Source organism: Elephantulus edwardii, unplaced genomic scaffold (assembly GCF_000299155.1).
Source record: "Elephantulus edwardii isolate Elephantulus edwardi_28Jun2011 unplaced genomic scaffold, EleEdw1.0 scaffold00174, whole genome shotgun sequence".
NCBI classification, from domain to species: Eukaryota; Metazoa; Chordata; class Mammalia; order Macroscelidea; family Macroscelididae; genus Elephantulus; species Elephantulus edwardii.
Genome location: NW_006399924.1, coordinates 3,149,173 through 3,156,769, shown reverse-complemented (window position 1 = coordinate 3,156,769; position 7,597 = coordinate 3,149,173).

Genomic DNA, 7,597 nt, shown 5'->3' with positions numbered 1-7,597 from the left:
GTGGGTGGGGGATTGTGTACCAATGAAGGAGTTTTTCTTTTGCTTTTCAAGGAGAGGAGTGAACTGGGGGTGAGGGTGGGGGTGAGTGGGTGGGGAGAAAAGGGCAACAATGAATGAATGGAATTCCAAAATCTCTGTAGATGTTCATTGAAATTAATAATAAGAAGAAGAAGAAAAGAAAAAAAAAATGTCAGTGGCTAGGAAAGCCCCTTGAACAATCAAACTACTGTATCAAAACCTCAAAGGATAGCTGCCATTGTGTGCACAGTAGAACCTCTCCATTAGGTTTTTAAGGCTCTGGCTTTTGCATTCCAAAGTATTACTGAATCAGTTCAAAACAGTCCACTTTTCCATGTTCCAAGTACTTAATAGTTTATGTCACGTAAGGCACTCCTTTTCCCAGTATGTATCTCTGCTACCAGTAAAAGCATAGTTGACAGGTAGCCTGCACCAGCCATCAGGGAAGAAAGTAAGGACTGTGGAAGCTCCCCCTCTCGCTCTGCCAGCAACGGTGCATCCACGCTGTTCCTTGCTTTATGCCGCATTTTGTCTCAAAGATATTTTAGTTGTTTAGCATGTGCTGCCAGTAACTGTCAATGTCGATTTCCCCCTGACAACTTATCTGCCATTGATTTTGACAGATCCTTCAATGCCATTTTGGTTGTATTTGGTCTTCTAGACATCTATCATTGTCCTTTTATGCATGAGTTTTGTTCTGTAGCTGCCAAGTTTTGGATTGCAGATCTTTAAATCCATGTCGTTGGTTCTCCATCTATTCTGATTGCCTTTTTTTGGAAGAAAAGAAATGGTGTGGAAAGAGCCTAGAGAGATGAGCATAATCACCTTTATCTTTCTATGGGATTGCTCCATGGGGCTCTGCTATATATTAAGGTGTGACCTTGAGCAAGCAGCTAACTCGTCTGAGCCTCTGGTTGCTCATTTGCTCAATCAAGAATTAGATCGCTTGGGTCACTATCTCACAAGACTGACAAATTCATGCCTTAATGCTTGTTATAGATTGAATTGTGTTCCCCAAAATTGTGTGTTGTAAGTTCTGTGATTATAACCCCATTTGGGAATGGGTTTTATTTATTATGTTAATAAGGTAGTATTAGGATGTGTTATAAGTAAATTCCTCTTGAGACACAAAATAGCTGATTAAGCAGGCAAGGGGTGGAGGGAAGAACATACTGATGGGAGACAGTATGTATTATGTCACATGAAGTTTCCAAGATACAGAGATTGAAAAGAGATTAGGACCTCTCCCTGAAGCTGATAGACAGAAAGTCTTCTCCTCAAACCAGCACCCTGCATTCAGATTTCTAGGCTCTTAAACTGTGAGAAAATAAATTTCTGTTTGTCAAAGCCACCCACTAATGGTATTTCTGTTATAGCAGCTCTAGATAAAATAAGCTCTGGTGGCATAGTCTGTAGGGAGTTGCACTGCTAACCCAAAGGCTACGTCTTTCTGGAGGTTTGAATCAACTATTAGCTTCAGGGGAGAAAGATGGGCAATCTAATCACATGCTAGTTTTTTTGTTGTTGTTGTTGGGTTTTTTTTTTTTTTAGATTTTTTATATAAGTAAAACAGTGCATGGAGCTTTTGGAACTTTCAGGAAGGAATCTTAAGAATGATTCCGTTTGGCTATCTCCTTTTACCATTGTATTGTTGTTATGTGCTCATAGTGACCCTATACACAATAGCTGTGAACCTTGCCCTGTCCTGAGCCAGTCTCACTGTCTCTGATACACCTGCCCACATTGCCCCAGTCACTGTGTCAATCCATCTCATCTGGGGTCTTCCTTTCCTTTGTCATCCCTCCATACTTGCAAGCATGATGTCTTTCACCAAGGAACGGTCCCTCTGGGTAACATGCCCACAGTATGTATGACAGAGCTTCAACATCCTGCTTTCCAAAGAGCAACTTGGTTTCACCCTCTCCAGGATGAACTTGTTTGTAATTTTGGCAGTCCATGGAATGTTCAAGAATTCTTCTCCAGCACCACAACTCAAAGACATTGATTTTTCTTCTGTCATCCTTAGTCATTGTTCAGCTCTCTGATGCAAGCAAGTAGTTGCAAAGACCGTGGTCTAGATCAGGCATGCCTTCAATTTATCATTGGAAGAAACTTGTCCAGTGAGCCTTGTGAGGGAAGGGGCCACGGACCTTCTCCTCCTTTCATCTACAGAGCTCAGACCGAATCGGGCACACACTCAGTGCCCAAGAACTACTTTGTAAATGAGTTTGAGTGACCAGCTCTTGTGATGTTACTCTGATTTAGCCTCTCTCGATGATGCAGAGTTGTGATCAACATCAATTATTGTACTGTGCTGCCATGCCATGGTGCCTTCAGAACCAATTATGCTTTATATTGTGTGACAATTATGCTTTTCTATTTGCTGTCTCCTCTTTCTCCTCTCTTCCTGTCATTTCTCCCTGGAGCCTTCGGATCCACTTGGCTCAATCACCATCACTGTTTCTAATCAGCTGTCTACTCCAGACTTGAGGCAGAACAGGAGTGAACTGGCTTGGAAAGACTTAGAGCTGATGCCTAGACCTGACCTTTCTGAGGGTCACAAGGAGTGTGGCAGGTTATTCCTCAGACTAGAAGCGCAGCCCATTTTACAACGGATGAGAGTCATCTGGCCTAGCCTCCTCCAGTTATGGCAGCATTTTCCAGTTTATGGTTCCCTGCCCAGTGCTTTCTGTGCATAGTGCTATCTGTTTGCTCAGTGGCCTGTAAAGCAGCTGCTTGTTTTATGCTGCCAAAGGCTGAAAAAACAGTGCTTTCTAGCCCCTGGAATCTCTACTCAGTGACCTGGATTCCTAAACATTTCCCTCTTATCAGCACAAAGGAAAGAGATACATTATAGACATGGATTTGGTCTCTCATTTCCTGATTGTGATTTCTTAAATCCCTTCTCTTCCCCTCTCTGTCCTTTCTAACTTTCCTGAGTCCTGATGGAGGTGAGATAGTTTTTACAGTCACATGTTGCTTATATATCCAAGGCAAGCTTAAAAAAAAGTAAGCTAGAAACACTTAAGGATAATTAAGTAGATAAGAGAAGACATAGGGGAAACGTTAATTGCACCACTGCATTTGAAATGGAGATAGAAGGCATCTCATTTAAGGCAACGCTCAGCACTCATACGAAAGTCTACAAATTGCAGACAAATTATCAGGCATAAATGGTGATTTATGTTCTTGGAGATTTTAATGAGGACAAGTGAGGGCAGCAAAATGCTTGTTGGTTCATGTCCTGGAAAGGATCAGGTTGGTTTACTCTCCTACTTAGGGCCATGGAGTGGAAGGACATGGAACAGACGTCCAAGGTTCACGCTGGAGTTCAGCTGTTTTCTGCCCCAGTGAGTTCCGTTTCCTCATCCCAGTATTAATAAAAAACCCAACAAAACCAAACCCCACAACACACAGCCAGAGCTCCCCAGTCACCTAATACTCATACCCCCGTGGATTTTCAGGAGGCTGTAAATGACATTGGCTGCCCATCTTTCTCTTTGAGGAGCTGCTGGTGGACTCGCATTGTCAGAGAGGCGCCCCCTTTGAGTTAGCACCTCAACTCCTTTGGGGTTACTCTACCACGGCTCCTCTCATTGAACGACTGGAATGGCACTGATATGTGCCTCCTAATGTAATTTGATGATGAGATAATGTATGTGAAAATGTTTTGTAAGCGATAAAGCCTCACAAAGGCTAGCATTCCTTTTTCTGTATTTAGCATAGACGGCTTGTCTCTGTGCTGGACTTGGGGCAGCTAACGAGAGAAGCCAACAGCCCCTCTGGTAAAGAGGAGCAAAAGGATGCTGTGCAAGTGGAAAGTCATGCTTAGAGGAGTCTTGGAGGGAGTGCAATGAGGCTGCTGATTAAAGGCAACAATGGTGAAACTTGGCCGTGAATGGTTTGAGGAGGGCCTAGTTTTTGGGAAAAGACATCATGTTGGGAAAGGTGGAGAGTCAGTGAAAGAGAGGAAGACCCTCACAAGATGGTTTGACACAGTGACTATAACAGTGGACATGTTGGAGATTATGAGGATGAGACAGGGTAATAGGGTGAAGTTGAGAACTGTTGTTTGTAGGGTCGCTATGAATCATAGTGGACTCAATGCACCGAACAATAATAATAATTATTTAAAAAGAAATACAGCCTGTAGAGCTCCCAGACTCAACAGGGACTATGAACTCTGTCTTTCCTGGGCCACTTTATGGGACTGAGCTGCTGTGAGTGGTTATCTGTAGGTATGAACTACAAAGCTGAGAGATGGTGTTCAGGCTGCAACGGCAAAGGTCAGGACAAAGTAGTTCAAGATTCAAAGCTGAGTACACATTGGTATTGTTGTTGTTAGGTCCTGTTGAGTTAAGTACAACTCAGAGCAACCCTATGAACAACAGATCTGAACGCTGTCCTATCCTGTACCAGCCTCATCATCTCTGACACACTGGAGCCCATTGCTGCCGTCCCTGTGTCAATCCACCTCATCAAGGGTTTTCCTGGAAACAAAATCAGGTGAGAAGACAAGGGTCAGAGTTAGAGAAGGCAGCCGAGAGGTATGCAAGTGTGAATGGAGTCGTATGAGGAGGATCCGTGGAAACAGTTCGATGTCACAGCCAACTGGGACAGATAAGGGAACAACTAAAAATTTAATGAGAGTGCAGATTTACTTATTGTAACTATGTCCTTAGTCAGCAGCTCTGGTGGCACAGTGTTTAGGCACTCTACTGTTAATCCAAAGATGGGCAGTTCAAATGCACCTGTTGACCTGACAAAGCAGTCTGCTTCATTCATGATCACCACTGAGGAAACCCTACAAGGAGATTCTACTCTGTCCTGTACTCAACAGTAGTGGGCTCTATGCTTGTTCATAGCACTGAGTAAGTCAGACATAGATTGGTCTTCACTGCTCTCTGACTAGCAGGATAACTAGTACCCATTGCTGTCAAGTTGATCCCAACTCGTGGTGACTCCAGGCTTGTTGGAATAAACTGTGCTTCACAGGATCTTCAGTGCTGGTTTTCATCAAGTTGAGCCCTAGGCCTTTTTTTCTGCAGTGCCTCTTGGTAGACTCAAACCTCCAACCTCTTAGTAGCTGAGTGTAGTTACAGTTGGCCTAGTGGTAAGAAATTGCACTGCCAACTGGTGCAGTTAGAATCCATCAGCTATTCTGAGGGTGAAGGATGGGCAATTTCTTCTTGTGAGATTTACAGCCTCTGAAAACCTGCTGGAGGGTCAGCTAGGAGTTGGTGCCAACTTGACTGTGCACAACACCACCACCACTTTATATATACTCCAAAAGCCTCATTGCAGTTGCCTTGAAACCATGCCACTTTTTTTTTGTAAGAGAAAGAAACTGAGGTTTATTAGATGTTTATAACAGACGATGAATGGGTCAGGACAGACTGACCCATCTTTATCTTACAGAAGGGTTTATATAACCTTTGTTTGGGGAGTGGGGTTTAAACAGCTGATGGTGCATTTCTTCTAATGGATATGGTGACTTTGGCCATCTTGTCTTTTCCTTGAGTCTGTTGTTTTGCCACATTCCTTGAGAGTCTTGTTTTTATTGTCGGGTCATTTTTTCTATTGTTTTATTGCCTCAGTCTTTGTCAAAACCAGTTCTGATTGATCTCCTTTATCAGCGTGTCCTTTGCCATTCCCTGTCAAATACTAGCAGTTAAACAGAAGTTTATTACTTTTTTTTAAAAATATTTTTTTTTTTTTTTTTTTTTACAGAGGTTTTGGATTTCCATTCATTCATTGCCGCAATTTTCTCCCTTTCCACCCCTCCCCACCAGCTCCCTTCCCAATCCGAAGAGAGAAAAAAAAAAGAAAAAAAATTCCTTCATTAGTATACAATTCCCACATCCCTTCCCCCCACCCCACCCCTACTTTGAAAGCTCTGCTGCTTGGCGTTTAAAGTGTTGTTATGTGCTGTCGAGCTGCACTGACTCATAACTGACTCTGCAGTGGGTTTTCAGAGGAGGCAGCTGCCCAGCTTTCTCTCTTAGAGTAGTGGCTGAGAGATTCAAATAGCCTGCCTTTGGGTTATTAGGGCAACTCCTTATCCACTGTTGTTGTTTGATGCTGTCGAGTGTGACACATAGTGACCCTATGAGCAACTGATCTGAACACTGTCCTATCCGGTGCTATCCTCAACCTCTGACACCTTCAAGCCCATTGTCACAGTCACTGTGTCAACTCACCTGATTGAAGGTCTTCCTCTCCTTCCCTGCCCTTCCACATTCCCAAACATTATGTCCTCCTCCAAAGAATAACCTCTCCTAGCAACATGCCCAAAATACGTAAGATGAAACTTCACCATCTTTGCTTCCAAGGAACACTCTTTTCCAAGACATATCTGTTTGTTCTTTTGGAAGTCCATGGGATGGACATCACTCTTATGCAACACTATAGTTCAAAAGCTTCAATTCTTCTTCTGTCATCCTCTCATTGCCGAGCTCTCAGATGCATAGCAAGTGACCAGAACTCTCTTACAGTGTGGCAGGGGCTATGATTATGGCTGTGGAAGCCCATAGTAGCAGCTTTGCTAGGATGGATGGTAGGCTCACTTCCAGCGATTACTCAGGCTTGAGCTGGAAAACACCTGTGTGGGCTCCTTTCGACCCGAGCCACCCCTGCCATGCTGGGTCAGCTGAGCTCTGGCAGGCTGCTCCCAAAGATCTCGTTGCTGAAGAGTCTTTCCTGGATGCATCAGGTTGTACAGGACACTGCTCTCAGCTCCCTGAATGTTGCTATTTGTTAATGGACTCATTTCCCCAGAATAGACTGTGAATCAGTTCATCGTGAGTCTGCCTACAACTTCCCCTTTATAGCATGTCATAGAGCATCATGGAATCTGCTGAAAGAAAAGTGAATTAAGTTTATTGAAGGATAAAGATGATCCAGGCTGGAAAACATCCATTGTCACAGATAGAAAACGGTAGCTCTGCCACCACAAAGCAGAATGCAATCTTGTATTGTTGGATCAGGAACTTTAGTTAAGGAGACAAAATTAATAATTGGCTGAAACACTAATGGGATGTTTGTGTTAAAAGCTGAATACCTAGAATTGATAATTGGCCAGTGATAGGCCCACAACACAGAAATGAGATTATATGGCTGGTTAAAGATATACTCTATTGTTCCGTTTATTAGACGATAATCTCAGATCAATTACAAGACAGATTTTTCTGGTAACTTATTCTTCCTCAACCATCTGCATTTTTAGGAAGATCCATTGAAAAGATTGAGTGCTCTTTAGAGGCAAGGAAGGAGAAACTTCCTCTTACACACTTGGGGTATGTTGTTAGGAATGACCAGTCCTTGGAAAAAGACATTGTGCTTGGAAAGGTGGAGGTGGGAGAGGGCTGGCTCAGTGGAGATAATATGAGGAGGAAGCAGGTGGAGGAGGTTGGGAGCCCCCCTCACACCTTCTGCTGGCAGCTTAGGGGTCTCCATGAGCTTACAAGGGCTAGCAAAAGACAGGAATATCCACAATAAGATAGTTTAACATGTTGTTGTTGTTGTTATGTGCCATCGAGTCGTTTCCGACTCATAGCGACCCTATGCACAACAGCTCTAA